General features: G+C 39.2%; 1 protein-coding gene across 3 annotated transcripts in view; it reads left to right on the plus strand.

Moving 5' to 3' along the window:
* CNTNAP5 (contactin associated protein family member 5) overlaps positions 1-22,645 on the plus strand; it is an 809,440-nt gene that overhangs the window by 388,819 nt on the left and 397,976 nt on the right. The gene's annotated exons all lie outside the window — the stretch shown is intronic.

Here is a 22,645-nt window from a genome sequence, read left to right on the forward strand (position 1 = left end):
TAGAGATCAAACTTAAGAATTTGGGAAGACGCAGATGATGATAAGCCATGTGACCTGTGTTAGCGAACTTAAACTATGGGGGCTAAGGGGCCTCTGAAGGACATTTTGCAGGATTGTGGCTAGTTTTATGTTTTAGACTAGTAGTTCTGAATGTCTGTTTCAGGAGTCAGCCCAATTAACATCCCTTGGGGATTTGTTAAAAATAAAATCACTCAGGTCTCACCCAGACCTGCTGATTAGAAACTCCAGAGGAAGGGCTCAGAAATCTGTTTTTAGAAATTGTCCAGGTGACTGTGATGTACGCTACCATTCGAAAACCACTGTTTTAATTTTTTTAAAGTTTATTTATTTATTCTGAGAGAGGGAGAAATGGGGGTGGGGGGGTTGGGGGAGAGAATCCCAAGGAGGCTCTATCACGTGAACCGCGAGCGCGTGACCTGAGCTAAAACCAAGAGTTGGGCTCTTAACCAACTGAGCCACCCAAGTGCCCCAGAAAATCACTGTTTCAGAGCAGTTACACTCTAGCTTAGACTTGAAGGCAGGGGATTGTTGGACAGATGGTGGGGACACTCTGTTAAAAGACAATATCTGTCACCAGTGGGGTACATTCTAGAACAGCAGAGGTGGATATGAATAATTGAAAAATTAGGAACTGACTTATTTTTTTTCAATCACCATCATGAGCTATAAGAAGGACTTCATCTTTTGATCCTAACTTTAGCTTAGCATACTGTTGATGAGATATGCCATGCATTAAATTCAAAAGAGAATTTGTCCCTTCTTGACTCAGGAAGCTACCAGATCTTTTTTTTTTTTTTTTTTTTTTTTTTTTTTGAGTGGCTGATAACTGGAAATCTATGAATATCAATTATCTTTCTTTGCCAAATTTAAGTAATTGCAAAAAGAGAAAAGAAGAAAGAATACACACAATATTGGAAGAGATATCTTTCATGAACTTGAGGACAACAGAAAACATAAAATCATCTCTATGTCTTATCATTTCCCCAAATACTTTAATTCTCCTGGCTTGGGAGATGGTTCTAAAATTCCCCCAATTGCTTGATTTAACATTTATTTTCAAGCCTATGTCCACCTGTCTCTCCTGTGTAGAGAATCTTTATCGGATCACAGCTAAGTAGCATTAAAGTGAATGTCAGCATTTGAGGGAAATGGAATCCAGTGATGTCATTCAATTTATGGAAGTGGAACAGATTTCTTCAGGAAATACCTAAATTCCATGTTGCCTGATAAAAACTATTTCCTAGGAAAGAAATATCTTGGAGTGTTCCTTTGAAGTAAACTCTGCTTCAGAGAATTCAGGCCCCTGCTGGAGTGCCCAGCTGGCTTGCTCCAGTGACCATATAGGAAAACAGATCGACTGTAATGGCGACCTTAGACGTTGGCTATATGAGAACACGGGAATTATGTGTTGGGAGAAGTCTCTGGAATGACTGGAGCTCTCCAGATTTTGCAGATTCACCTTAAAGAATATTAGGGAGAAAAAGAGCACTAGAATAGGAGTCTTGTGGTTTTTTTTTTTTTAATTTTTTAATGTTTATTTTTGAGAGAGAGAGAGAGTGAGAGAGAGAGAGAGATACACAGCATTAGCAGGGGAGGTGCAGAGACAGAGAAGACATAGGATCTGAAGCAGACTCCAGGCTCTGAGCTGTCAGCACAGAGACTGATGTGGGGTTCAAACTCACAGATTGTGTGATCATGACCTGAGCTGAAGTTGGACACTTAACTGACCGAGCCATCCAGACTCCCCAGGAGCCTTGTGTTCCAGTCACCACTTTGCCACTAATTGTGCAAACCCAGAAAATCTTAAGTTACCCAGAAGTAATATTAGCACCCTATTGGCAGGCAAAGAGATAAATAAAATATCTAAGTCTAACGTTTATTTTCTAACAGTATTGTCTATTAATTAGGATCTAGGCTATTGATATTATTTCTGCCATGGGACCCTATGTGCACATATGAGCCCTGGATACCACCAGCCAGCAGGATAACTAAAGTCAGCTCCTTGGGCTCCAGTGACCCATTGTCAGAGCACATCCTGCTGCTCTACAGTTATCCCCATTCAGATTTTATACCAAGGTTGAGTATATTATGAAAATCTATGTTCTTCTTAAAATTTTAGCATTAGGAGTTAATAATTGACAAGACAATATGCTAACTATGGTGGCCTTCCTTCCTTCACCTTAGACTACCTTGAGGATATCAACTAATGACATGATGTCTTTCCATGCGGCCCCGTGAAGACTTTTGTTTCACTAAGATGTATGAAGTTGTTTGTTTCTGCTCCTGGCTAGTGCTGAGATCTTCTGTCAAAAGAGAGAGAGAGAGAGAGAGAGAGAGAGAGAGAGAGAGAGAGAAGCAGAAAGTATATAGATTCTTGTTTCACTTTGGGAAACTTATGCCAGTTTACATCACTCAGCTTATATGATTTTCTCCAAATGCATGTGAGAAAGACTCTAACCATTCACTTCACTTCTGGCCTGGAACAGAAGAATTTTAGGAAAGAGATATTTTTAGGATCTTAGTAAGGGCCCGTTTCTCTGAGATTCTTATATATCAATAATTCTTTTCCTATCAAGAGTGCTCAGTGACCCTGTTTACATAGCTGTTTTACAAGCACCAGAACTATTAAAAACATAGTTTGGAATGTATGATTTGCATTGTATCATGGCATAAATACCAAAAAGGCATTTTACAAAATAAAAAAATACATATATTTAATAAGAATATTTAGTTAAAAAAACTAGATTGAACTAAACCCTCTAAGCAGTTAAAAGCACGTATGTATGTGTATATATATATATATTCAAGTGTAATTTTTATCAAAGTTTCAAAGAAAGTAAGAGATAGCATTTTTAATCAAGAATTGTGGGAGGTTCTTTTAAGTCTGACATAAATTTCAGACACCTGGAAATAGAATATATTAAAAATATTGTCCGTATAAATGTTTTAAAAACTTCCCTGTGACCTTCCATAAAAATACATATATAATGATAGCACTCCCTCAATAACTTAGAAAGGTAGTTCAAAATTTAATTAATGGGTAAAAATCTCCCACAAATGATTTTTAATAAATAACTTAAAGAGAAATCAAGAACATGAGTATGTAAAAAATTGCTCTCAAATATATGAAAGGATATTCAACAACACCCATTAATAAAAAGGAATGCAAATTCATGCTACAAGTGATATTTTTCACTTATACTGCAGACACCAAAAACCTTATAATGTTGGCATGGGTGTGGAGTAACCAGAGCTATTTCATACATTGTTAGTGGGATGGTAATTAATATTATATCAAAGAAAGAGCAATGTCTTCAAAATTAGAACTTTATGGTCTTCAACCCAACAGTTCTGTTTCTAGCAATATATCCTACAGTCATAAGCAAATGTGTGCAATGGGACATATGTTAGGAGTTTTTATAGATTGGAAATTACCCAGAAGTCCATCAAAACAGGGTTAATTAAGAATCGTGCTAAGCCCTGTAGGGAAACATCTCTGCCAGGGTGCCCTGGTGACCTCACACTATCTACGTGGTCCACACAACCAGAGCTTTGCACAACAGCTGATTTGAGGCTTGGCGGGATGCCTTATGCTCTTCCCGAAACACCAGAGGTTGGAGGCCTGCAATTAGCAGCTTCAAGGCCATTTCCCACTCACTGCACCTGCTCCGTGGGAAGCTGTCATGACAGTTTCTTGTTGCCTCCTAAGTTCTGATAAGGCATGAGGCTTTCTGCCATGCGCTCGCAGAATAGAGGTGCATCATCTAGAATTGGTGAGCTAAAGTCTAGAATAAGATCTGTAGCAATGGAGAACCGTGTAGCTTATACTGTGGTCATCTGACCCCTTTTTTATCACCTTTTTTTGGTGTGTGGGACAGGGACCATGGGGAACAGCAATGTTTGGACACTCTTGCCTTTGTTGACTCTGTAAGTTACAAACCGTCTGAATCTACAAGTGGCTCCTTTGCCTTTACAGGTGGGTCAGTCAGGTCTTGGTCTTGGGCTTGCCTTGTTTTGTGTGTGTGTGTTTGACAAAGCCATACAGAAGCATTATGCAGCCATTAAAAAGAATGAGGCAACCCTATATATTCTGGTGGGAACCATCAACAATATGATTAGTTTTTTTTTATGTAATTTTATTTATTTTTTTAATATTTATTTTTGAGAGAGAGAGTGTGAGCATGGGAGGGGCAGAGGGAGAGGGAGACACAGAATCTGAAGCAGGCTACAGGCTCTGAGCTGTCAGTATAGAGCCTGATGTGGGGCTTGAACTCAGGAGTCACGAGTCATGACCTGAGCCGAAGTCAGATGCCCCAAAATAATTTGTTAAAATAAGAGAAAAATCATTGTGGACTACAGTGTAAACAGTATCTGTGTTTAAAATTAGAAAGAAAATATGGACTTGACAGCAGACTTCATATAGACAGAAACCTGTGGGAGAGACTAAGGAGGCAGACAAGATGGAAATTAAGAGAATGGGGTCAATGAAGATGGAAACCTTACTTTTCCCTGACTACCTTAAAAAAACGCTTTGAATTTTGTACTACATGCGGAAGTATTTTAAGGAGAAACGGAGATGATAGAAAGAATATATGACTCAAAAGGTTTCTTTTGCTACTAAACTTACAACCTCTGATTTATGTTTATTAATAGTTTTTTTTAAAGCAATTACCACTTCAGAATATGTTATTAAATTTACTTATTTTAAAGGCTTATTTAAAATTTTTTTAATGCTTATTTATTTTTGAGACAGAGAGAGACAGAGCATGAACGGGGGAGGGTCAGAGAGAGGGAGACAGAGAATCTGAAGCAGGCTCCAGGCTCCAAGGTGTCAGCACAGAGCCCAACGCGGGGCTCAAACTCACGGACTGTGACATCATGACCTGAGCCAAAGTCGGATGCTTAACCAACTGAGCCACCCAGGCGCCCCTTAAAGGTTTATTTTTAAAGTTTGTTTATTTATTTTGAGGGAGAGAGAGGGAGCACATGCATGAGGGGTGGGAACAGAGAGAGAGGGAGAGAGAGAATCCCAAGAAAACTCCACACAGCTAGTGCAGAGCTTGATGTGATGCAGGGCTTGATCTCACACATGGTGAGATCATGACCTGAGCCAAAACCAAGAGTTAGACGCTAAACCAACTGAGCCACCCAGGAGCCCCTAAATTTACTTATTTTAAATTGTCTCTCAACATCCCTGTCCTAGTTGTAGAATTCAAGCTTATCATAAAAGTTGACTTTTTTTTTTAACTTTCATTTATTTATTTATTTTTAATTTTTTTTAACATTTATTTATTATTGAAATACAGAGAGAGTCACAGCGTTAGCAGGGGAGGGGCAGAGGGAGAGGGAGACACAGAATCTGAAGCAGGCTCCAGGCTCTGAGCTGTCAGCACAGAGCCCAACACAGGGCTCGAACTCACAAACCGCAAGATCATGACCTGAGCTGAAGTCGGACGCTTAACCGACTGAGCCACCGAAGCGCCCCTCATTTATTTTTATAGAAATGTGTCTGGTACATAATATACACTCAATAAATATGGGTTGACTAAATGAAGGAAGCTTCCTTCTGTAATTATAAAAGGTAGTATTTCCTGCCCAACTTTTGTTACGGTAAGAAGTTCCTTCTAGGTCTGCCATGTTTGAAGGCCACCACCCTTGCTTTAGCTTGACATTGCCTGAAGGACACTTCTCTTAGAACTCAGGCATGATTTGGGGCGCTTGGGTGGCTCAGTCGGTTAAGCGGCCAACTTCGGCTCAGGTCATGATTTCGCGGTCCGTGTGTTCGAGGCCCGCGTCCGGCTCTGGGCTGACAGCTCAGAGCCTGGAGCCTGCTTCGGATTCTGTGTCTCTCTCTCTCTGACCCTCCCCCGTTCATGCTCTGTCTCTCTCTGTCTCAAAAATAAATAAACGTTAAAAAAAAATTAAAAAAAAAAAACAAAAAAAAACTCAGGCATGATTCAAGGACTGGCCAGAAATAATGCAACTACTTATTTAGTGATCAGAATAACCACAGATCACCAAGGAAACGGTTTTCCAGATCACATGGCGGCGTAATCGATCCTTTTCTTTCTTTGGAAACTCAGTTGCAAGGCTAAAGTAGAGGGCCTATGTGGAAAAAAATAAATGAAAGAAAATAAGGAAAAAGATAATGAGTAAATGCAAAGCGGAAATAAAGAGGAGGAAAGTGGGAGGAATAAAAAAAAAAAAAAAAGAAAAGAAATACTATTTTGTGTGGTATTTTGTGATTTTGTTTTACCCCTAAAGCAGCCTTGTGAGGGAAATTATTATGGCTTATATCACAAACGTAAAACCAAGACAAGAGAGATGGATAACCCCCCCCACCCCAATCACCCCCAATAACCACTGTGTAACAGTGGCTATCCCCCAATAACCACTGTGTAACAGAAATAAGACTTGAGCTCAGATCTGTGTAACTGTCTGGAGACCCTTCTAGTGAACAGACATTCTCCCAAGGATGGATGATCCCTCAATATATGAGCGCAGCCTCTGGTCCTTATCCTGGCCTCTGCAGTGTACAAGACTTGAAGCCACAGTAATTGCTTCCATTTTTCTTTCTACTTTAAAATTTGAGATTGTTGTGATTCGTGGACTTGATAATTTTACGTTTCCCCACATTTTATAACTGCAAACTGGAATATAAAAACTTCTCTTCTCTTCCATGTATATTAAAAGTGAACTAATTGTGTTGAACATGGTGGAGGGAGTATTTCAATACTAGCATTAAAAAAAACTCACAAAAATCTTTGTTTTCATTGACATGAGCTAAAAGAACAAATGAAAAATTCCTTCCTATTTTATTTTAACTGCTATTGGGGTGGGGGATGTAACAGGTTTCAGTTATCTGATAAGACATCTTGAGCCTGGCTGAATTATTATAACCATCGATAAAATATTATAGAATTAGCCATGCCACAGTTGAATATGTGTATAGCCCAAAAGAAGAGTACAAATGGAGGTCCACATACCATGAGTTTACATATTTAAAGGGTTACAAATAAGCTAACAAGCTGTTGAATAAAATATGTTCTAGTCTCCTGCTTTGACGAATGTAACTTACCTGGTACATCCCATATGTTCAAGCCCTGTCTACAGTGGAAACAGTTGCCCCTTGGCCACTGCTCAGACCTATGCATCCATGGTCCATCCTCAGGATGGCAGATGAGGAGAGAACCATTCAGGCCCACAAGGCACTTTCAGAACTGTTTCGGCAGGAAGCTCTGGGGTGCTGTGTAAGGAAATTGTGTTTTATAAGGGTGGTAGCAGCTTTCCATAGTTGTTTCCCCTTGGCTCCCCCATGAGGCAGGATGGAACTGGGGAAAGGTCAAGTGGGGCCCACCTGGGTTCTGGCTCCACAGCAGGAGCCCGTTTTGCCTGGGTGTATGGGGGATACTGCAGTTAGGATTTTTAATGAGCTCCTTGTTTGAATGCAGAAACATACATGATTTAACCCACTGTCCAAAACCTAAGGTAAAAATATTGTTAAGTTCACTCAGACAGAACAAGTTATAAATATGTGTTGAACCAATTGGGCTGTGTCAGCACCTGACGTCTATGAGTCTGTAAAAGGATGCTTATTTAGAGACAGGAACCATAGGCTAGCAATTGACAAAAGTTGGGCCAAGAGCAACACTAAAGATACTACTGGAAATTAAATAAATAAATAAAGGTGGCTGGAATCTAGCCGCCGGTGCAAAACATGCTTATAGATTGAGGATATAGGGTTGTTCCAGCAGAGGAAATAGGGAAAGCTGATTTATGCTGTTGAGGAAACTGATCGTTTCTGCTGCAATAATTGTACATCACCTCTTCTTTTCTCCCCCTCAGGGAGACTGCAGACATCCTACCAACAGTGTATATAACACAGTTGCCCAGGATTAAGGAGGTCCAGAGGGTATGAGATTTTCAGTTTTAAAAATGGGAAAGTTTCCGGAAAACCAGGGCAAGATGTTGACCTGAACCTGGGGCCTGATTTACTAGGAGGGCCACTCTATGGAGCCAGCAGTAGCAAAAGTGATAGGGGAGGTAGTGTGTGCAGTGGATAAGAGATGAGGTTCTGGATCAAAGCGCTTGACATTCCAACAACTCCACCTCTTGGCTGTAAGGCCTCAGTCAAGATGCTAAAGCTCTGTGTGTCATCGTTTTCTTCATCATTAGTCTGGAGCAGAGAACAATACCCAACTCAAAAGTCAGAAGTAAAATAATGTAAGTAAACTCTAAGCCTAGTGCCCAATGTGCAAAATGAATCAATGCATGCCACTGTTGGTATTATTAGAACAAAAACTTATCCAAGAGAGAGTTCTGAGGCCAAATCCAACTGACACATACAGAGCAAAGTTGGGCTTGGGTTCAAAGGCAAAGCCAGAGCAAGGTAAATGTGGACCTGGAGTGTTAGGCAGGAGGCACGGGCACAAACAAGGCACTTTGTATGACGAGGGGGACTGGTGAAATCAAGGCTCCCTTGTACTCAATGCAAGTCTGTGTCTGGGTCAGAGATTACTCGCTTTCTGTCCCCAGCAACACAGACATAGGGCATTTCTTGTGCAGAAATGAGGGGACACTGGGAATTTATAAAAGACTAGATTATGGAAACAATAAAGAAGAGGTAATTCTTGATGAACATGTAACCTTTTATATTCTCTAATTTGTGACCCTAAAGTAGTGACAAAAATAAGACATCATATATACCGTATGCCTTTTAAAGAGATCAAACATTCCAGAGAAGTTACAGAGTCATCAATCAAGTCAAATAGTAGAGAAAAAGCCCTAAGATGGTGACCTTGGGAAAGATTTTGGGCTGCTATTATCTCATGTGGCCAGTTTGGTATTTTTCTTTTTTTAACTATTTAAATTCAGGCTACTGTTTAAAAATCAAAAGATTTCACGGGAAAATTGGGGTTTCTGGTCTCATTTCAAATGGCAGAAACTCATAACCTTTGAGAACATTCCAAAAGTCAGTGATGGGTTCTTCCTGCATAAGGGCCACGGATTCTACCCATGGTTCACCAAGCACCAAGCCAGTAGCCATCAACTCGACCCATGGTTCACCAAGCACCAAACCAGTGCAAGTTGTAATGGTTGAAAAAGAAGACAGCTGTTTGAATCTATTTTCATCCACTCTCTGTTAAAAAGTGGACTATCAGAGCAAAAGTGAGACAAACATTCACAAACTGGAAACTTCAAAAGTACCAGAAATCTCAGTCTGACAGAAAAAGGAATCTTCCAAGCAGGAAGACTCTCAAATTTAAACTGGGCCAGGGAAAAAGCCAATAAAGAGGAGTTAACTCAATGCCATAGAAGTAACATCAAAGATTTAAAAAGAGAAGCAAACCCCAGACAAACAAGAGGACTGAGATCAAAGGAAGAGAGAGTGGCAGATTCTGGACCTCATACATTTAACATCAAAGCAGGTTTTCTTCTGGGACTCATCCAGTTGAAGCCCACCTGTGACACCAGCAAGCCCATCAGGTTACCAGATGGACTATGTTGCCCAAGACACTGAGACTGTGAGTGGAACTTTACAATCGAACCCCCAGTTTTGTTGCCCAATAAGATCAATGAAAGGCACACTATGCAATTTGGCAGGAACAAACAAGAAAAGTAAGCTAAGAAAGGGGCTAGATTGACCAAAGCAAAAGAACAATCATAAGGCAAAATCAGTTTTTAAAGTAAATCGCTAGTGTTCTTTTTTAAAAGCAATTCAACAAATATTTGTTGGATTTGTTAGGTTTGAATCCTACCTCTTGCATTAAATATTCAAAAATGAGTGAGATATTGTCTGTGTCCTTGAGAAATGTTTTTAGAGAGATGATTCCAAAACATTCAACTAATATTTATTCAGCATCCATTATATATCAGGCATCATTTCAAGTGCTTGGAATATTGGAAGATGTCAGAGAAAAAACAAAGACACTACCCTCATAATGCTTGCATTTTAGCAGGAGAATCAAACCATAAGCAGTAAATATAACAAGTAAATTACATAGTGAGTAAGATGACACATGCAAAAATATATCTAGGTAATAGATTGGAAGTTCAAAGACAGACAGAAACAGGTTACTGTTTTGAATATGTTGTTCAGGGTGGGCATCACTGAGATGGTGTTAATTGAACAAATATTTTTTAAAATGTGATTTTGTCAAAGGCTATTTGGAAAGAACTGGTTCAGGGTATCTGGTCCCCTTACACTGTAACAATTATATAGCGTTATGAGCCCATGAACTAATAGAAGCTGGTTTCCAGCTCTGCGATCCATATACTGAAGACCTTTGGGCAACATCATACAGATGATGCTCTCTGAAATATAATCTCTGTTCAGTATCATCAATATCTGCCCCAAGGTGGAATATGCCAGAGTCTGAATGGACACGAAGGATCATAAGAATCCTGCACAATGAAATTAGTGAATGAAGAGGTTCATAGCGTACAGCAAGGTTTGGCTTGAAAGCAAAGATTAATTTAAGGAGACTCATTAAAGTTTAAAGGAAATATATGGGCAATTGTAAACATAATAATGATATGTGGGGCAATAAAAATAATAGTTTGTACAACACATATATTTAAGGAACTAAAAAAAAAATAGAATAGAAATTCAGGAAATCAAAAAAAGAAATAAATCAAAAACAATACTTTTTAGAGTGATGACTGAATTTAAAAATGTAGAACATGACCCTGAGAAGATATCCTCCCTACCTGTAGAACAAGTGATAACAGATTTTTAATTACTATTCTTATACTATATAATTACTAGTCTTCCTAATTTGAAAACAAATGAAAATAGTCAGTGACCATAAAATTCTAGCAAGACATATCTCTCTTTTTCTTTTTCCACTCAATATAAATGGAAATCTAGAACTGACCAATAAGCCTTTTTAAAGGAGAACACAATGTATTTAGTTCCAGTGTTCTGAAAATCTAAAAACCAGAAGGAGGCATCTATAGGATGTTGGGGGAAAGTTAGTCTGTTTATTAATTCAAAACAAAAGTCACTCTCTTGAATTGCTATTGAATAAAATATCAATATAGATTATCACAACCTTTAGACTGAAAAATATTAAAGGAATTATTGTCCATATAGATTTCATTCAGAAATTGTTGAATCTAATGCCACAAAATGACAGTTTGGAAGAACTTCTTAACTGAGAAGTTTCTTCAGTATGAACAACACTGATAACAGTAAGCATTTATGCCAGGATCTGTTCTTAACCCTTCAGGTATAGGAAAGCTTTTAATTCTCACAACACCCAGTCACACTAAGTTGTTTATGTGACAGAAGTATCATCATTACCCTCATTTTGTATATGAGGATCACGAATCAAATAGAAGTTATGTCTTTTTCCCACGGTCCCACAGAAAGTACGAAACAGATATGGGCTTGATTCCAGCCAGAGAAGTTCCTGAAGCAGTGCCTTTAAACACTTGGCTGTGAAAAGGGAGATGAACACTGATATAATTTATAAATTTATGCAATTTCCTAACAAATTGCTACATAACATAATACCTTAAAAAGGAATTTCAAACTGGAAAAAGTAGGAAGACTGATTAATAATAATCATTATGATAGTTTAAGTAAACAAAATTAGAGCAAGTTGGGGCTGAAGAAAAAACACAAAACAAAACAATCTGTGCTTCATAGAAAGTAATCCAGGGGCACCTGCATTGCTCAGTTGGCTAAGTTTCCGATTCTTGGTTGCAGCTCCAGTCATGATCTCAAGGTTTTGGGGGTTCTTCCATCAACTGATGAATGGATAAAGAAATTGTGGTTTATATACACAATGGAATACTACCTGGCAATGAGAAAGAATGAAATATGGCCCTTTGTAGCAACATGGATGGAACTGGAGAATGTTATGCTAAGTGAAATAAGCCATACAGAGAAAGACAGATACCATATGTTTTCACTCTTATGTGGATTCTGAGAAACTTAACAGAAACCCATGGGGGAGGGGAAGGGAAAAAAAAGAGGTTAGAGTGGGAGAGAGCCAAACCATAAGAGACTTTTTTTTTTTTTTTTTTTTTTTTACCTTAGGAGGTTTTATTGAATCTTACAATCTCTGCTCCATTTTAATATAATTTATAACATAAATATATAAATTATAAATTGTTAATATAAATTTGGGGAAATTGTCCTTATTGTTAATATATTATATTTAATTACCCTAATAGTCACATCAATATTTGCATATAAATGGTCGAATTCTTGAAAGGAAAATTTGAAATATTCTAGATGGTTCTTTTTTTTTCAATTTTTTTTTTTTTTTATTTTTTAATATATGAAATTTACTGTCAAATTGGTTTCCATACAACACCCAGTGCTCATCCCAAAAGGTGCCCTCCTCAATACCCATCACCCACCCTGCCCTCCCTCCCACCCCCCATCAACCCTCAGTTTGTTCTCAGTTTTTAACAGTCTCTTATGCTTTGGCTCTCTCCCACTCTAGCCTCTTTTTTTTTTTTTTTTTTTTTTTTTTTTTTTCCTTCCCCTCCCCCATGGGTTTCTGTTATGTTTCTCAGGATCCACCTAAGAGTGAAACCATATGGTATCTGTCTTTCTCTGTATGGCTTATTTCACTTAGCATCACACTCTCCAGTTCCATCCATGTTGCTACAAAAGGCCATATTTCATTTTTTCTCTTTGCCACGTAGTATTCCATTGTGTATATAAACCACAATTTCTTTATCCATTCATCAGTTGATGGACATTTAGGCTCTTTCCATAATTTGGCTATTGTTGAGAGTGCCGCTATAAACATTGGGGTACAGGTGCCCCTATGCATCAGTACTCCTGTATCCCTTGGGTAAATTCCTAGCAGTGCTATTGCTGGGTCATAGGGTAGGTCTATTTTTAATTTTCTGAGGAACCTCCACACTGCTTTCCAGAGCGGCTGCACCAATTTGCATTCCCACCAACAGTGCAAGAGGGTTCCTGTTTCTCCACATCCTCTCCAGCATCTATAGTCTCCTGATTTCTTCATTTTGGCCACTCTGACTGGCGTGAGGTGATATCTGAGTGTGGTTTTGATTTGTATTTCCCTGATAAGGAGCGACGTTGAACATCTTTTCATGTGCCTGTTGGCCATCCGGATGTCTTCTTTAGAGAAGTGTCTATTCATGTTTTCTGCCCATTTCTTCACTGGGTTATTTGTTTTTCGGGTGTGGAGTTTGATGAGCTCTTTATAGATTTTGGATACTAGCCCTTTGTCCGATGTGTCATTTGCAAATATCTTTTCCCATTCCGTTGGTTGCCTTTTAGTTTTGTTGGTTGTTTCCTTTGCTGTGCAGAAGCTTTTTATCTTCATAAGGTCCCAGTAATTCACTTTTGCTTTTAATTCCCTTGCCTTTGGGGATGTGCCGAGTAAGAGATTGCTACGGCTGAGGTCAGAGAGGTCTTTTCCTGCTTTCTCCTCTAAGGTTTTGATGGTTTCCTGTCTCACATTCAGGTCCTTTATCCATTTTGAGTTTATTTTTGTGAATGGTGTGAGAAAGTAGTCTAGTTTCAACCTTCTGCATGTTGCTGTCCAGTTCTCCCAGCACCATTTGTTAAAGAGACTGTCTTTTTTCCATTGGATGTTCTTTCCTGCTTTGTCAAAGATGAGTTGGCCATACGTTTGTGGGTCTAGTTCTGGGGTTTCTATTCTATTCCATTGGTCTATGTGTCTGTTTTTATGCCAATACCATGCTGACTTGATGATGACAGCTTTGTAGTAGAGGCTAAAGTCTGGGATTGTGATGCCTCCTGCTTTGGTCTTCTTCTTCAAAATTACTTTGGCTATTCGGGGCCTTTTGTGGTTCCATATGAATTTTAGGATTGCTTGTTCTAGTTTTGAGAAGAATGCTGGTGCAATTTTGATTGGGATTGCATTGAATGTGTAGATAGCTTTGGGTAGTATTGACATTTTGACAATATTTATTCTTCCAATCCATGAGCAGGGAATGTCTTTCCATTTCTTTATATCTTCTTCAATTACCTGCATAAGCTTTCTATAGTTTTCAGCATACAGATCTTTTACATCTTTGGTTAGATTTATTCCTAGGTATTTTATGCTTCTTGGTGCAATTGTGAATGGGATCAGTTTCTTCATTTGTCTTTCTGTTGCTTCATTGTTAGTGTATAAGAATGCAACTGATTTCTGCACATTGATTTTGTATCCTGCAACTTTGCTGAATTCATGTATCAGTTCTAGCAGACTTTTGGTGGAGTCTATCGGATTTTCCATGTATAATGTCATGTCATCTGCAAAAAGCGAAAGCTTGACTTCATCTTTGCCAATTTTGATGCCTTTGATTTCCTTTTGTTGTCTGCTAGAACTTCCAGCACTATGTTAAACAACAGCGGTGAGAGTGGGCATCCCTGTCGTGTTCCTGATCTCAGGGAAAAAGCTGTCAGTTTTTCCCTGTTGAGGATGATGTTAGCTGTGGGCTTTTCATAAATGGCCTTTATGATCTTTAAGTGTGTTCCTTCTATCCCGACTTTCTCCAGGGTTTTTATTAAGAAAGGGTGCTGGATTTTGTCAAAGGCCTTTTCTGCATCGATTGACAGGATCATATGGTTCTTCTCTTTTTTTTTGTTAATGTGATGTATCACGTTGATCGATTTGCGAATGTTGAACCAGCCCTGCATCCCAGGAATGAATCCCACTTGATCATGGTGAATAATTCTTTTTATATGCTGTTGAATTCGATTAGCTAGTATCTTATTAAGAATTTTTGCATCCATATTCATCAGGGATATTGGCCTGTAGTTCTCTTTTTTTACTGGGTCTCTGTCTGGTTTAGGAATCAAAGTAATACTGGCTTCATAGAATGAGTCTGGAAGTTTTCCTTCCCTTTCTATTTCTTGGAATAGCTTGAGAAGGATAGGTATTATCTCTGCTTTAAACGTCTGGTAGAACTCCCCTGGGAAGCCATCTGGTCCTGGACTCTTATTTGTTGGGAGATTTTTGATAACCGATTCAATTTCTTCGCTGGTTATGGGTCTGTTCAAGCTTTCTATTTCCTCCTGATTGAGTTTTGGAAGAGTGTGGGTGTTTAGAAATTTGTCCATTTCTTCCAGGTTGTCCAATTTGCTGGCATATAATTTTTCATAGTATTCCCTGATAATTGTTTGTATCTCTGAGGGATTGGTTGTAATCATTCCATTTTCATTCATGATTTTATCTATTTGGGTCATCTCCCTTTTCTTTTTGAGAAGCCTGGCTAGAGGTTTGTCAATTTTGTTTATTTTTTCAAAAAACCAACTCTTGGTTTCGTTGATCTGCTCTACAGTTTTTTTAGATTCTATATTGTTTATTTCTGCTCTGATCTTTATGATTTCTCTTCTTCTGCTGGGTTTAGGCTGCCTTTGCTGTTCTGCTTCTATTTCCTTTAGGTGTGCTGTTAGATTTTGTATTTGGGATTTTTCTTGTTTCTTGAGATAGGCCTGGATTGCAATGTATTTTCCTCTCAGGACTGCCTTCGCTGCATCCCAAAGCGTTTGGATTGTTGTATTTTCATTTTCGTTTGTTTCCATATATATTTTAATTTCTTCTCTAATTGCCTGGTTGACCCACTCATTCGTTAGTAGGGTGTTCTTTAACCTCCATGCTTTTGGAGGTTTTCCAGACTTTTTCCTGTGGTTGATTTCAAGCTTCATAGCATTGTGGTCTGAAAGTATGCATGGTATAATTTCAATTCTTGTAAACTTACGAAGGGCTGTTTTGTGACCCAGTATATGATCTATCTTGGAGAATGTTCCATGTGCACTCGAGAAGAAAGTATATTCTGTTGCTTTGGGATGCAGAGTTCTAAATATATCTGTCAAGTCCATCTGATCCAATGTATCATTCAGGGCCCTTGTTTCTTTATTGACTGTGTGTCTAGATGATCTATCCATTTCTGTAAGTGGGGTGTTAAAGTCCCCTGCAATGACCACATTCTTATCAATAAGGTTGCTTATGTTTATGAGTAATTGTTTTATATATCTGGTGGCTCGGGTATTTGGCGCATAGACATTTATAATAGTTAGCTCTTCCTGGTGGATAGACCCTGTGATTATTATATAATGCCCTTCTTCATCTCTTGTTACAGCCTTTAATTTAAAGTCTAGTTTGTCTGATATAAGTATGGCTACTCCAGCTTTCTTTTGGCTTCCAGGAGCATGATAAATAGTTCTCCATCCCCTCACTCTCAATCTAAAGGTGTCCTCAGATCTAAAATGAGTCTCTTGTAGACAGCAAATAGATGGGTCTTGCTTTTTTATCCATTCTGATACCCTATGTCTTTTAGTTGGCACATTTAATCCATTTACATTCAGTGTTATTATAGAAAGATATGGGTTTAGAGTCATTGTGATGTCTGTATGTTTTATGCTTGTAGTGATGTCTCTGGTACTTTGTCTCACAGGATCCCCCTTAGGATCTCTTGTAGGGCTGGTTTCGTGGTGACAAATTCCTTCAGTTTTTGTTTGTTTGGGAAAACCTTTATCTCTCCTTCTATTCTAAATGACAGACTTGCTGGATAAAGGATTCTCGGCTGCATATTTTTTCTGTTTAGCACACTGTAGATATCGTGCCAAGCCTTTCTGGCCTGCCAAGTTTCAAAGGAGAGATCAGTCACGAGTCTTATAGGTCTCCCTTTATATGTGAGGGCACGTTTATCCCTTGCTGCTTTCAGAATTTTCTCTTTATCCTTGTATTTTGCCAGTTTCACTATGATATGTCGTGCAGAAGATCGATTCAAGTTACGTCTGAAGGGAGTTCTCTGTGCCTCTTGGATTTCAATGCCTTTTTCCTTTCCCAGTTCAGGGAAGTTCTCAGCTATAATTTCTTCAAGTACCCCTTCAGCACCTTTCCCTCTCTCTTCCTCCTCTGGGATACCAATTATGTGTATATTATTTTTTTTTTTAGTGTATCACTTAGTTCTCTAATTTTCCCCTAATACTCCTGGATTTTTTTATCTCTCTTTCTTTCAGCTTCCTCTTTCTCCATAACTTTATCTTCTAGTTCACCTATTCTCTCCTCTGCCTCTTCAAGCCGAGCCATCGTGGATTCCATTTTGTTTTGCATTTCGTTTAAAGCGTTTTTCAACTCCTCGTGACTGTTCCTTAGTCCCTCGATCTTTGTGGCAAGAGATTCTCTGCTGTCCTGTATACTGTTTTCAAGCCCAGCGATTAATTTTATGACTATTATTCTAAATTCACTTTCTGTTATATTGTTTAAATCCTTTTTGATCAGTTCATTAGCTGTTGTTATTTCCTGGAGATTCTTCTGAGGGGAATTTTTCCGTTTGGTCATTTTGGAGAGTCCCTTGCGTGGTGAGGACCTGCAGTGCACTTCCCCTGTGCTGTGGTGTATAACTGGAGTTAGTGGGCGGGGCCGCAGTCCGACCCGATGTCTGCCCCCAGCCCACTGCTGGGGCCACAGTCAGACTGGTGTGTGCCTTCTCTTCCCCTCTCCTAGGGGCGGGATTCACTGTGGGGTGGCGTGTCCCGTTTGGGCTACTTGCACACTGCCAGGCTTGTGTTGCTGGGGATCTGGTGTATTAGCTGGGGTGGGTAGGCAAGGTGCATGGGGGGTGGAGGGGCAGGCTTAGCTCGCTTCTCCTTAGGTGATCCACTTCAGGAGGAGCCCTGTGGCAGCGGGAGGGAGTCAGATCCGCTGCCGGAGGTTTGGCTCCGCAGAAGCACAGAGTTGGGTGTTTGCGCAGAGAGAGCAAGTTCCCTGGCAGGAACTGGTTCCCTTTGGGATTTTGGCTGGGGGATGGGCGGGGGAGATGGCGCTGGCGCCTTTGTTCCCCGCCAAGCTGAGCTCTGCCGTCCGGGGGCTCAGCAGCTCTCCCTCCCTTTGTCCTCCAGCCTTCCCGCTTTCCGAGCAGAGCTGTTAACTTATGACCTCCCAGAGGCTAAGTCGCGCTTGCTGTCGGAACACAGTCTGTCCGGCCCCTCCGCTTTTGCCAGCCAGACTCGGGGGCTCTGCTTGGCCGGCGAGCCGCCCCTCCGCCCCAGCTCCCTCCCGCCAGTCCGTGGAGCGCGCACCGCCTCGCCGCCCTTCCTACCCTCTTCCGTGGGCCTCTAGTCTGCGCTTGACTCCGGAGACTCCCTTCTGCTAATCCTCTGGCGGTTTTCTGGGTTCTTTAGGCAGGTGTAGGTGGAATCTAAGTGATCGGCAGGACGCGCTGTGAGCCCCGCGTCCTCCTACGCCGCCATCTTCCGGAACCTGAACCCATAAGAGACTTTTAAAAACTGAGAATAAACCGAGGGTTGATTGGGGGTGGGAGGGCGGGGAGGGTGGGTGATGGACATTGAGGAGGGCACCTGTTGGGATGAGGACTGGGTGTTGTATGGAAACCAATTGGACAATAAATTTCACATTTAAAAAAAATGGTTTTGTGAGTTCAAGCCCCCCATTGGGCTCTGCTCTGGTGATGTGGAGCTTGCTTGGGATTCTCTCTCTCCTTCTCTCTGTCCCTCCCCCACTTGCACTGTCTGTCTCTCTCGAAACAAATAAACTTAGAAAAGTTAAAAATTAATAAAAAGAAACTGATTCAAAGCCGTTGTTTGAGAAGCTAGGTGATCTTAGTGACTGTCTTCCAAGTCAGCTTCATAAAACAGTAACCACTGCAGAGTCTATATAGCAAAAACGTGTAAGAGACAATAAAAAAAATAAGAAACAAAATAGAATAAAGCAATGTAGATAATATTTATAATTACAGCAATAAATTTAAAAATTATCTACAATTCCACAGGGGGTAAGTAGTCTCATACTGCTTTAATAAACAAACACCATACATATGTGGTTTACAAGAAACACACTTATTGTAGAAATAAACAAAAGTGTTTTTTTTTTTTATAAAAATTTGGAATCGGGGACAAAGATACACCACATAAATTTATAGAAAAAGCAGGGTTGGAAAAAATAATACCACTGAAAGTAAAAATTAACATCAGAAGATAAAGGCTGTCATAAAATAATAATCATTATGGTCCTTATTTAAAAACACCTAGACTGGGGTGCCTGAGTGGCTCATTCTGTTGAGTGTCCAAGTGTTGATTTCATCTCAGGTCGTGACCCTGTGGTTTGTGGGTTCAAACCTCATGTCAAGCTCTGCACTGACAGGGTGAAGGCTGTTTGGGATTCTCTGTCTTTCTCTCTCTCTACCCTTCCCCCGTTTATTCTCTCTCTCTCTCTCTCTCTCTCTCTCTCTAATAAATAAATAAGCAAACATTAAAAAATACCCACTTATGCTAGGCAGATGTTTGTATCAAGTAAAATACCAAATACAAAAATTAAAAAAAAAAACTATCTGTTTCTACTATTTAGATATTTGTTAACACTACCCTTACATGAGCTGCCCGTGTGGCAGTTCCAGGATAGATGCCCAGGAGCCAGACTAAAGGAAGTGATCATTAGTTTTCCAGTTCTACTGCCAGATGAATGAACTAATGGGCAGCATTAAAGGAGAAAAGTCAGTGTTGTGAACTTGGGTGACAGTCAATCAGATGCCAGCTGAAGTAAGCAGAATAATTTGAGAATGATCAATATTCATTTTTTGCAAATAATAGTCAAATAATTTGGCCATCTCAGGTCATGAGAGTGAACTTAGTGTGAATGGCTTGATGGACAGAAACATTGTCCAGAATAATATTTTAATTTTTATTCTCACAGTTTTGGTAAACCGGATAAAAATATGAATGTAAATGATCTGAGGAACAGAATTATTAATGCAGAATTAATAGACTCATATCAAGTATAGCCTACAAGGGTTTATGAAGTATTTATATAAAATCAATACTATATGTGTAGGAAAGAATCAATATATGAAGCAAATTTTTCCATTCTAACTTACAACAAACAATAATTCAATAGTATAATTATAATCCCAAATTTTCAGCTACCTGAAAAATTTGAAAATATAAGAGGTCAAAAAATGTACACTGACACTCAAATGTGCAGAAACATCGTTTTGTTTCTTCTCCCCAACTGAATTTGACAGGCAGAAAAATCCAACCCGGATGATAAATGATAACTAGTTAATGCCTGCTTAAGACTTAGTGCACTGTGTAAGTATTGGGTTATATTGATGTTTCCTATTTCCTCTTCTTCTTCCCTTTTCCCTGGGCAGATCACTGGCCGGGGTGGGGGAGGGGGGCTGTGTAATTTCCAGCATTAGAGGCAGTATGGGCTAAAGGGTTGGTTTCTACGGTTGCTGTCCATGGTACTGGCAATGGGCTCATGCTTTGAGGTCTGGTCACTTGGCCTCTCCCAGACCTCCAGGTCCAACCACCATCCTCAGTCCATCCATATCCCCCAGCCTGTGAGACCCTCAGCAGCCTACCTCACACTATACTAGAATAACCAGGTCGTGGTGAAGAACCCTCACACCTTTCTGTATTATTTCCCTCAGCCATTGATAGTCTGTCTCCCTTCTGGCAAAGTTTGCTCTGGGTCCCTGCTGAACTAGAGGCATCTCTAATAGACTTTAGCCATCACTGTTTTGGGAATGAGGGGTGGGGGAGATACCTCTGTGCTTTCCAAAATCCATCTTGTGATCAATATGACTGTCCCCCAGGCCTCAGCAGGTTTCAATCTTGAAGAGAATCAAAGAACAGGGCCTACACTGATTTCTAATTATACTCTTGTCTCTTGTCCCTACCAAATTTCTCCAAAAATCCCCCACCCAGGCTATAAACAGCTTTTGCTGTCCTTAGTGTGATTGGAAATTACAATTTTATAGTAGATAGTACACTCTATATTACTTGACTTCTAAAATAAATTTCTCTACCCCAAATCTTTCAAACACTAATTTTTTTTTCTATTTAAAAAAGTGTTTTTTTCCTCTTTCTCTCTTTTTCAAGTATTTCCTGTAATTCTTATTTTCCTAAATCACAACTGAGTGAAGTAGAGCGTTAAAAACATTTTTACAAATTGAGGAAGGTGGCCAACATTTAAAAAAGTATCATTATATGTTTTAAATTATAAAAATGAATAAGAACTTATGTCCACACAAAAACCTGCACATGAATGTTTATAGCAGCTTTATTTGTAGTTGCCAAAACTTAGAAGCAACCAAGATGTCCTTTAGTAGGTGAATGGATAAATAAACTATGGTAGATCCAGATGGAATATATTCAGCAGTAAAGAGAAATGAGCTATCAAGCCATGAAAAGGCATGGAAGAACTTTAAATCCATATTACGAATTGAAATAACCCAATCTGTGAAGGCTACATACTGTATGATTCCAATAGTATGCCATTCTGGGAAGGGAAAAACTTCAGAGGCAGTAAAAAGATCAACGGTTGCCAAGGGTTGTAGTTGGGGGGCACGGGAGAGGGATGAATTGGCAGAGGACAGAGGTTTTTTTTTAGTGCAGTGTAACTATTCTATATGATACTGTAATGGTGGATACATGGCATTATACATTTGTCCAAACCCAAAGAATGTACAACACCAAGGGTGAACTTGAGTGATCATAATGTGAGGTTCACCAGTTAAGACAAATGTACCATTCTGGTGAAGGATGTTGACAATGAAAGAGCTATGTATGGGTGAGGACAGAGGGTAGATGGAAACCTCTGTACCTTCCTCTCAGTTACATTGTGGACCTAAACTGCTCAGCACCCAAAAAAATGTATTTACAAAAAAATAATTAAAAATGACAAATATTCCATTTAGTTCTTACGTTATAAATTTGACTTATGGAAACAATGTAGAAAACAGAAATGGAACTTTTTTAATGTAACTGAGTCAAATTGAAAATATTTGAATACTGCAACAAATCAAGAAGGGAGATTTTATACAAGTTATCAAAGAAAGAATTGCACAAAATATTTGTGAACTGAACAATTTCATTGGTGTTTTAAGTTTTCCACAGTATTTCCCAAGATTTATGAGCCATTCTTAAATAGAGTCAAAGATAACATTCCCATAGTTTTTCTCAGAGACAAATCTAGGCTTGATCTAAATACTTGACAAAAGATGAAAATTAGAGCACAAACTGATTTACTATTTAAAGTATGAGCACGTGTATTTCAGGGCAAATGAAGCACATGTGTGGTTCAATCAAAGAGCCTATTAATTTATGATCTATTAATATAATTGAACCTATCAGAAGTTTCAATATAATACCCTGTATTCTTATTTTATGGGGATTTCTTAAAAACCAATGGATAAAACAGCATTCATTTCTCAGTTTGAATAAACAAACAAATGGGCTAATAAATGATTTATGTGTAAAATAGGAGTAGAAAGATATCTCTTTAATGTGATGTGCTGTCAGAATCAGTATAGTATATACTCAGGAAATACATAAAAATTACTGTTTTGTTTTTGCAAAGTTCTATATCATGAATTTAAGAAGTTTTTACAAAGACAGTGAAACAAGAGAAACATGTATAAAAATTGGCTCGAGGGGTACCTGGTTGGCTCAATCTGTTAAGCTCCCAACTCTTGATCTCAGCTCAGGTCATGATCTCATGGTTTGTGAGTTTGAGCCCCTTGTCGGGCTCTGTGCTGACAGCTCAGAGCCTGGAACCCGCTTCGGATTCTGTGTCTCCCTCTCTCTCTGCCTCTCCCTCGCTCATGCTGTGTCTCTTCCTCTCTCAAAAATAAATAAACATTAAAAAATGTATTA

This window comes from Panthera onca, chromosome C1 (assembly GCF_046562875.1).
Source record: "Panthera onca isolate mPanOnc1 chromosome C1, mPanOnc1 haplotype 2, whole genome shotgun sequence".
NCBI classification, from domain to species: domain Eukaryota; kingdom Metazoa; phylum Chordata; class Mammalia; order Carnivora; family Felidae; genus Panthera; species Panthera onca.